At 42.3% G+C, this 8,234-nt stretch overlaps 1 protein-coding gene across 1 annotated transcript in view; it reads left to right on the top strand.

Annotated features, from left to right (window-relative positions):
* Nucleotides 1-8,234, top strand: part of LOC109935108 (cadherin-11-like) — a 555,370-nt gene that overhangs the window by 122,539 nt on the left and 424,597 nt on the right. The gene's annotated exons all lie outside the window — the stretch shown is intronic.

Raw genomic sequence — 8,234 nt, forward strand, 5'->3', positions numbered from 1 at the left:
CACCAACGGTAACTGTGGAGTCTTCCTTCAGGTGGATCAACCCTGGAATAAGTGTTATGGCTCACCAACACTAGCATACTGACTTCCTTTCCTTGCTAAGACTTGGCATGTGTGGGCCAAGGAAATGAGGTCTGAGGCCTGATAATCGCATTCTACAGACCCTGCAAACTGGTGGAGGAAAGAGCCTCTCACCTTTGTGTCACGACCTTCTGGCCTTGCTCTCACCCCCACGCCCTGAGGACAACCCATCATTTCTGAAGAGGAGTCATCTAGACTCGAAACATGAGCTTACTCTCTCTCCATGGATGCTGCCTGACCTGCTGCGATTTTGAGCACTATTTGTTTTCAGGATAGATGCCAGCATCTGCAGTAATTTGCTCCTACAGCAGAACCCTACCCCATCCCACCCATCCTGCACAGACCACCTCCCCACCCCCACACCACATCTGTCAGGCCCCTCTGCTTTCCAAGCCTCCCCTCCTACCTATCCTTCTCACAAATCTGAAACGCAAACAGAGACTGCTGAAGAAACTCATTGCCTGTGGAGGGAGAAGCATGATTAATATCTGGAGTCCATTGACGCTTCATCAGAATAGCAGAGTCATCACTGGAGATCAGTGATGAAGGGCCAGTGGACTTGAAACACTAACTTTGCTTTGTCCCCTTCTTCAGATGTTGCCAGACCTACTGAGATTCTCCAGCAATTTCTGTTTGCATTCCATAAAACCTCTTGCTTCTGCCTTTAATGGATCTACATTCATTTAACCAGCCACTTCCATTCAATGCCTTTAGATCTCTATTTTATGTGGGGATTTTTTGGCTCAATTACATTCATATTCTGTTCTCCCTTTCCTTATCAGTTTCTTGGCCCTTTTTTGATGCATTTTCTAAAACGCAGTATTACTATTTCTGGCAACTTTGTAGGTCTTTTCTGTGAATCTCATACAATTCTGAACTTCCTTTGTTGGCTACAGTGCAGGGATCATTTTTGAATTGTTGCTCTTTGAATACCATGATCACCTTCCTCACCACCCTCCCTTCCTTCTCTCGTTCCTCAGTCACATCAATGTCACAGCATCAAAATGTAGGAAAACGTTTGGGAAACACTATCCTGAGAAAATTAGGAATTTAGGTCCTGTTTATGCAATCTCTCCTCATTGGAATCAGTCCAGCAAACTATTAAGGCAAATGTATCCTACCCTTGATGAGGAATCTAAAACAGCACACTGTGCTCAATATGTGGTCTACAATTGTAGTAAGATAGATTTACTCTTATACTTCAATCCTTTTGTAATAAAGACCATTTCTCTAGCCATGATCTTACTGAATAGTCGAGAAGCCATGAGGTTATGAATGACCTACTCCAGCTCATAATTTGTATGTTTGTATATATGTTCATTTTAAACTATTTGCCATCATAACTGCTTGATTTGCAATACCTACATATGGACTTTTTGTGGTTCTTGCACGGATATAACTGGGTTCCTCTGAATGCAAACACATTGTCTTGCCATTTAAAAAATATTCTACTTTTGCATTTTTCCTACACAAGTGGAAGGTTTCATGTTTCTCAGTGTTATATTCCACATTTTACGGATGCATTTAATCTGTATCAATCCATTTGCAGCCTCTCTGCCTGGTTAATTTCCCACATCATATTGTAACGCCAGCAATGGTAGTGAAATAATACTCAGACTCCTCATCTGAATTTATGATGTAGACTGTAAATTTCTGAGGCCCAAATACTGATCTTTGTGATAAAACCATTGGTTACAGGATGTCAATCTGAAAATGACCTATTTATTCCTACTCTCAAATTGACGATTTATTAATGAACAGAAAACAGATATTATAATGTCAAAATACTGCCTAAATTCCATGTAATGGCAGTGTGTCTGGCAACTCAGTGAATTTTTCTTAGATTCTTAACACAATGCAATCATAGATATCTTTTTAATAACGTCAAAAACGCTTAACTGATTTGTCAAATATTATTTCCCTTTCATAAATCCATGCCATGATTTTCTAAGTGTGCTGTTCGCAGGTCCCTAATTCGACATTTTAGCTTTTTCCTGCTGATTGAAGTTGGATTTTATTTTCCCCTCTCCCTCTGTAATAGTTAACTTATATTTATTTTAGTCTTTCACAGAATCTATGGGGGCTAGTACCATTCCTGACTTTCAGAAGATCAAATCCAATATATTCACTGTCTTTATGGATACCTCCTTGTAAAACATTAGGATTTAGGTCGTAAAGTCCAGGGGATTTGTTAGCTTTTAATCCCATTAATCTCTCCTGTACTATTTCTCTATTAATGACAATTTATTTCAGATTAATGAGTCCCTTTCTACCTTCTCTGGTGGGCATAAAAGTTTCCATGAAGTTAAGGACAGGAGATGAGTCTCTGGTGTCATAGCCAATATTTATCCCCTGAATCAATATCTTAAAAGTGGATTCTGTGCTGATTATCTCATTGCTGTTTGTCAGAACTTGCTGTGTGCAAATTGACAGCTGTGTCTCCCTCTCTACAGTGGTGAATCACTTCAAAGCATCAGATAAATGCAAGTCCTTTTTTTGAGTTACCTGATACTTACTGGACTTCTAAGATTTACACGATTTCCGGCATATCTTCTCTGTCTTCTACCAGGGTTGCTATTTTTGTAGTCACTGCCAGAATTTTCTAAAAGCAGGCAAGGCCAACTCTTGGCCATCCCTAACTGCCCTTGAACTGAGTGATTTGTTCAGCCGTTTCATAGGGCAGTTAAGAGTCAACCACATTGCTGTGGGTCTGGAGTCACATGTGGGCCAGGCAAGGTAAGGAGGCAGAATTCATTACCCAAAGATAATTATGAACCAGATGGGTTTTTACAACAATCCGCAATAGTTGTCATGGTCACCATCACTGAGACTAGCTTTATACTTTGAGAACTTTTTGGTGAATCAACCTACTCAGAGATGTCATCTTACCTCCGGAGCACATGTAATGTGAACCTGGGGTTCTTGACTCAGAGGTAGGGATATTTCAGATTTATTCACTGAAGTTAAATTCCTCCAGTTGCTGTTGTGAGCTCTGACTTTGAGTGGTTGTTTAGTTTGGACCCACTCGATCACACATCCAGTGACATTCCCATTGTACTACCATCTCCTTCAAATGTTGCATTGGGAAAAGAAAGCTCTTATTCAATAAAATTGAAGACTGAAGGCTATATTTTGATTCAGTTTGATTATTATTGTCGCATGTACCTAGGCACAATGAAAAGTTTTGTTTTGTGTGCAGCACAGGCAGATCACACCATACAAAGGGCATTAGGGTAATAGAACAGAGCGAGGATTACAGTATTATGGCTGCAGAGAAGGTGCACAAAGAGTGAGATCTTTAAATTTGAGAAGTCCGTTCAGAAGTCTAATAACAGCAGTGAAGAAGCCGTTCTTGAATCTGTTGGTATGTGTGTTTAAGTTTTTGTATCTTCTGCCTGACAGAAGAGGTTATAACTGGGGTTGGAGGGGTCATTGATTATGTTGGCTGTCTTCCTGAGGCAGTGAGAAGTATAGATGGAGGCAATGGATGGAAGGTTGGCATCAATGATGGACTGGGCTCTGTTCACAACCCTGTCTAGTTTGTTATGGTCTTGAGCAGAGCAGTTGCTGTATCAAGCTGTGATGTATCTAGATATTATTGGAGAGGTTGCGATCCTGAAATAATAGAATCCCTACAGTGTGGAAGCACACCATTCAGCCCATCAAGTTGACATCAACCCTCTGAGGAGCATCCCACCTAGACTCACCCTCTTACCCTATCCTATCCCTATAACCCTGCATTTCCCATGGCTAATCCCGCCTAGCCTGCACATCCCACCTAGACTCACCCTCTTACCCTATCCTATCCCTATAACCCTGCATTTCCCATGGCTAATCCCGCCTAGCCTGCACATCCCTTGAAAATCTGGGCAATTTAGTCAATCCACCTAACCTGCACGACTTTGGACTGTGGGAGGAATCCCGCAAAGACATGGAGAGAATGTGCAAACTCCACACAGACAGTTGCCCAAGGCTAGAATCGAGCCTGGGTCCCTGGAACTCTAAGGCAGCAGTGCTAACCTTTGTGCCACCCCTCTAAATATAAGCAGAGAGTACTAAAAGATACTCAGGATGTCAGTCTCCATGTAAGGAACGAGAATGTGAGGGAGAGGAAGAAGAGTTACGCTGTCATGTAGAAGAACCTTTTTCCAAACTGGAATATGTTACAGATGAACAATGATGTGATATCTGGGATCTGGGAGTTGTTTCTTTCTAAACGACATGCTATTAACCTTGATCTGATCTGCCTCTGTGATCTGCTGTAGATGCAGGAGTGGGCTTTTAACCTTCAAAGGTTTATTCATACCCAATGAGGTGATAATTATTTCTCTATAATTAGCTCTCTTAACCTAAGAGCTAGACATGAACAACATAGTACTGAAATATTCAATAGATGCTTATTACAGCTCTCGGTATCTACATATATTACAATCACAGGCATTGCTATCTCGGGATGAGTGTTGAACAATTTAATTGCAAACTATAGTACGTTTTCCAAATGTGTGTGATACTACAAGTAGCCCCAGTAAGACAGAGACTGAAAGCTGTCTCTGGTTTATAAAATCTCAGTTTAGTAAACATCAGAAATTAAATAACTTATCTAGTCATTTAGTTTAATTCAGATGATTTATTGGAAATAAAAGCCGAAAGATTCATTGGAAATGCTGTTTGCACCTAATATTTAAAGAAATAATGATCCTGGAAATTAAAAAAAAGTCACCTTCACAGAACTAATAACCAAAACACATTTAGGTCTAGTTTAGAAACTACATTCCCAAGTAATAACAATACATTGAAAACTTTTAACACACTTCCCATATTATTTTTCTTCTGTGGCCCTGATTCAAGACTTGGAAATTGTGGTCACGGTGAGGGGATGTGAGATGTGAGAGTGAGGACCGGTTAGAGTGGGAGAGAAGATGTTATAACTCAGACAGAGCTGTTATAACTCACTCCTGTCTGAGAGCGTGCAAGCTCACGCTTTCAGCTTGCAAATCCACTTGGGGCTCCAACCTTCTAAGCCCTTCCCTATTCTTTCTTGGTGTCTCACTGGTCAAAAGAACTGAAATTTGACATGGCAGATTTATTCCAGTTTATCAGTGTCAAAATGGGCAAAACAAACACCAAACTCTACAATAAAACCAAGAGCTGTGGATACTGGAAAATTAAAAAAAAAAGTCAGGATCACCGGAACCAAAACGTTAACTCTATTTTCTTTCTGCCAATGCTGCCAGACCTGCTGAGTTTCTCCAGCAATTTCTGATTTTGTACCGAACCTGACAGTTTAAGAGTATTTGAGGATCTAAACTCATTCATTTTGTTCCAATGCACAAGCCATGAGGGACAGGAAAAAAAAGTAGAAAATCCCAGGCAACCCCACACCATCCAAAAATGAGGTGCTGTCTTGGAGAGGCAAAAGAAGCCATTAGTTAACATTTCTTTAAAAATTGGGACAAAGGTAAGGCTTAATGTTCTGATTTATTATTTGCCTGGAATTTCACTCCAGCATTTTTTACTCCTTCCCCTGCCCTCAGAGTGCATGAAGGAAATCTTCCCCAATCCAGATTTGGGGTATTAATTGCTTAAAGCTGGTAAACTGTATTGGATCAAAGCATTTTTCTCCCCACATGATGTAGCTTAGTGTCAGGAACATAGGAACCAGCAAACAGTCTGCTATTAACCTGGTGTACCTCCCAGGATGTGCAGAGGGCAGTGATGAGAGACTGTTAGCTTTATAAGATTGTTACCAAACCTGCACCCTCATGCTGCTCCAAGAGAGGCAGAGAGCTAAAGAGTCAAGTCCATTGAGGAGCATCGCCTCAGCTTGGAACTGAATTGCATTTCTGTACCGCCGTTCTGGACCTGAAGACATTGCAAAATGCTTTCGAAGTGTGGTAACTGCGGTGACATGGGAAGCACAGTAGCCACTTTGTGCACAGCAAGATCCCACAAACAGGCTCACTGAGAAACAAGATACAAAGGGAGAAAAATGCATCTGCCTGGAATTTTTTTGGATGTGGCATGGGGTTCGTAATTTTTGACCTGTCTCTCCCTGCTCCCGTTGGTGTTGGGAAGGCTGCAAATTTGGCGTCCCCACCTCAGTACTATGGGGTCGAATGGGTTCCTTGTCACTCACTGCCTCTGTGCTCAGCATGAGGCTTATCAGCATGCTGTTGGGATCATGTGGTGCAGGCAGGATGCATTTCTTAAAGGCAGGCTATCCATCTGAAAGGGACACTAGTAACCTCTTACCCTCCATTGCCGTGGATACAGCTCTTCCCGAACGTAGTCTCACAGGATTTCTGAGGTTTGTCTGGAAGGGCAAGGCAAGGTTTTAGTTTGCCACCTCATCCTTGTTCAGTGCAGTGCTGCTGTTATGTGCTTCAAAGAGCTTTGCAGTGGGATTTGAGTTGTGAACACTGTGAGTCAGAGGTGAGAGTGCTACCCACAAAGCTACAGCTGACACCTGTGTACCTGTGCCACCTCCTCTAAGCCCATCACCACTGCTCTTTCCCTTCAACATTGTTTCTCAGGCTCCCTCGTAAATGTCACAATGTGCTTGACTTGTAAAAGAGGTCTTGAATTATCTATTCTGAGAACCCTTTACAGTGAAAACAGATTTCTACTGTTACAAATTTAGTACTGCTGCTCAGTCAGGTTTAAAAGGTCCACTAAAACAGTGAAGAATCGAATGGCAGATAAAACGTGTTAAATACTCATAAGCTTGTGTTCCCTAATTTAGTTAGAAAAGTATTTTAAAGAGTAGTTGTTGTTATAGAAGAGTATTTTGTCTGTAGTTCACTGGGAAGTAAGATACAAAGGGAGAAAAATGCATCTGCCTGGAATTTTTTTGGGTGTGCTGTAGGGTTCATGATTTTCGACCTGTCTCTGTCTGTTCCGTTGGTGGTGGGAAGGGTGCAAATTTGACGTCCTCACCTCAGTACCATGGGGCCGAATGGGTTCCTCGTCACTGACTGCCTCTGTGCTCAGCATGAGGCTTATCAGCATGATGTTGGGATCATGTGGTGCAGGCAGGATGCATTTCTTAAAGGCAGGCTATCCATCTGAAAGGGAGACGAGTAACCTCTTACTCTCCACTCACTGTAACTCACCACCTGTTCCCCTTCCCCTTCCAAGTTCCTGCTTTCAGGAGATATCCAAGACTCCAACTTTCCCAGCCACTGCAGCTCCAGGAAGATGAGGAGGAGAGAGGCGCTACAATAATGAAGTGGTGCTGTCATTTGATCTGAGCCTCACAGAAAGCGGCTCAAACACTTGCGCTGTACCAGTATAATCCGGGACCAACACCTACTGAACCAGTGTGCATTAATGGGTAAAGGATAGACTGTTTGACAGCTGACTGGAACCATAGAAAATATGAACAAGAGTAGATCATTTTACCCTTCAAATCTACTCCACCATCATTTGTAGTCAACATGGCTTCACATGTGGGAGATCATGCCTCACAAATTTGTTAGAGACCTCAATGAAGTGACCAGGAAGGTTGTTGAACATAAGAACATAACAACTCGGAGCAGGAATAGGCCATCCGGCCCCTCAAGCCTGCCCCGCCATTTAATAAGATCATGGCTGATCTTTTTGAGACTCAGTTCCACTTACCCGCCCACTCACCATAACCCTTAATTCCTTTACTGTTCAAAAATTTATTTAGCCTTGCCTTGAAAACATTCAGCGAGGTAGCTTCAACCGCTTCACTGGGCAGGGAATTCCACAGATTCACAACCCTTTGGGTGAAGAAGTTCCTCCTGACCTCAGTCCTACATCTGCTTCCCTTTATTTTGAGGCGATGCCCTCTAGTCCTAGTTTCACCTGCTAGCGGAAACAACGTCCCTGCCTCCACCTTATCTATTCCCTTCATAATCTTATATGTTTCTCTAAGATCTCTCCTCATTCTTCTGAATTCCAATGAGTATAATCCCAGTCTACCCAGTCTGTCCTCATAATCCAACCCTCTCAACTCTGGAATCAACCGAGTGAATCTCCTCTGCACCCCCTCCAGTGCTAGTATATCCCTTCTCAAGTAAGGAGACCAAAACTGCACACAGTACTCCAGGTGTGGCCTCACCAGGACCCTATACAGCTGCAGCATAGCCTCCCTGTTTTTAAACTCCATCCCTCTAGCAATGACAGACAAA

Source organism: Rhincodon typus, chromosome 15 (assembly GCF_021869965.1).
Source record: "Rhincodon typus isolate 14 chromosome 15, sRhiTyp1.1, whole genome shotgun sequence".
Lineage (NCBI taxonomy): Eukaryota > Metazoa > Chordata > Chondrichthyes > Orectolobiformes > Rhincodontidae > Rhincodon > Rhincodon typus.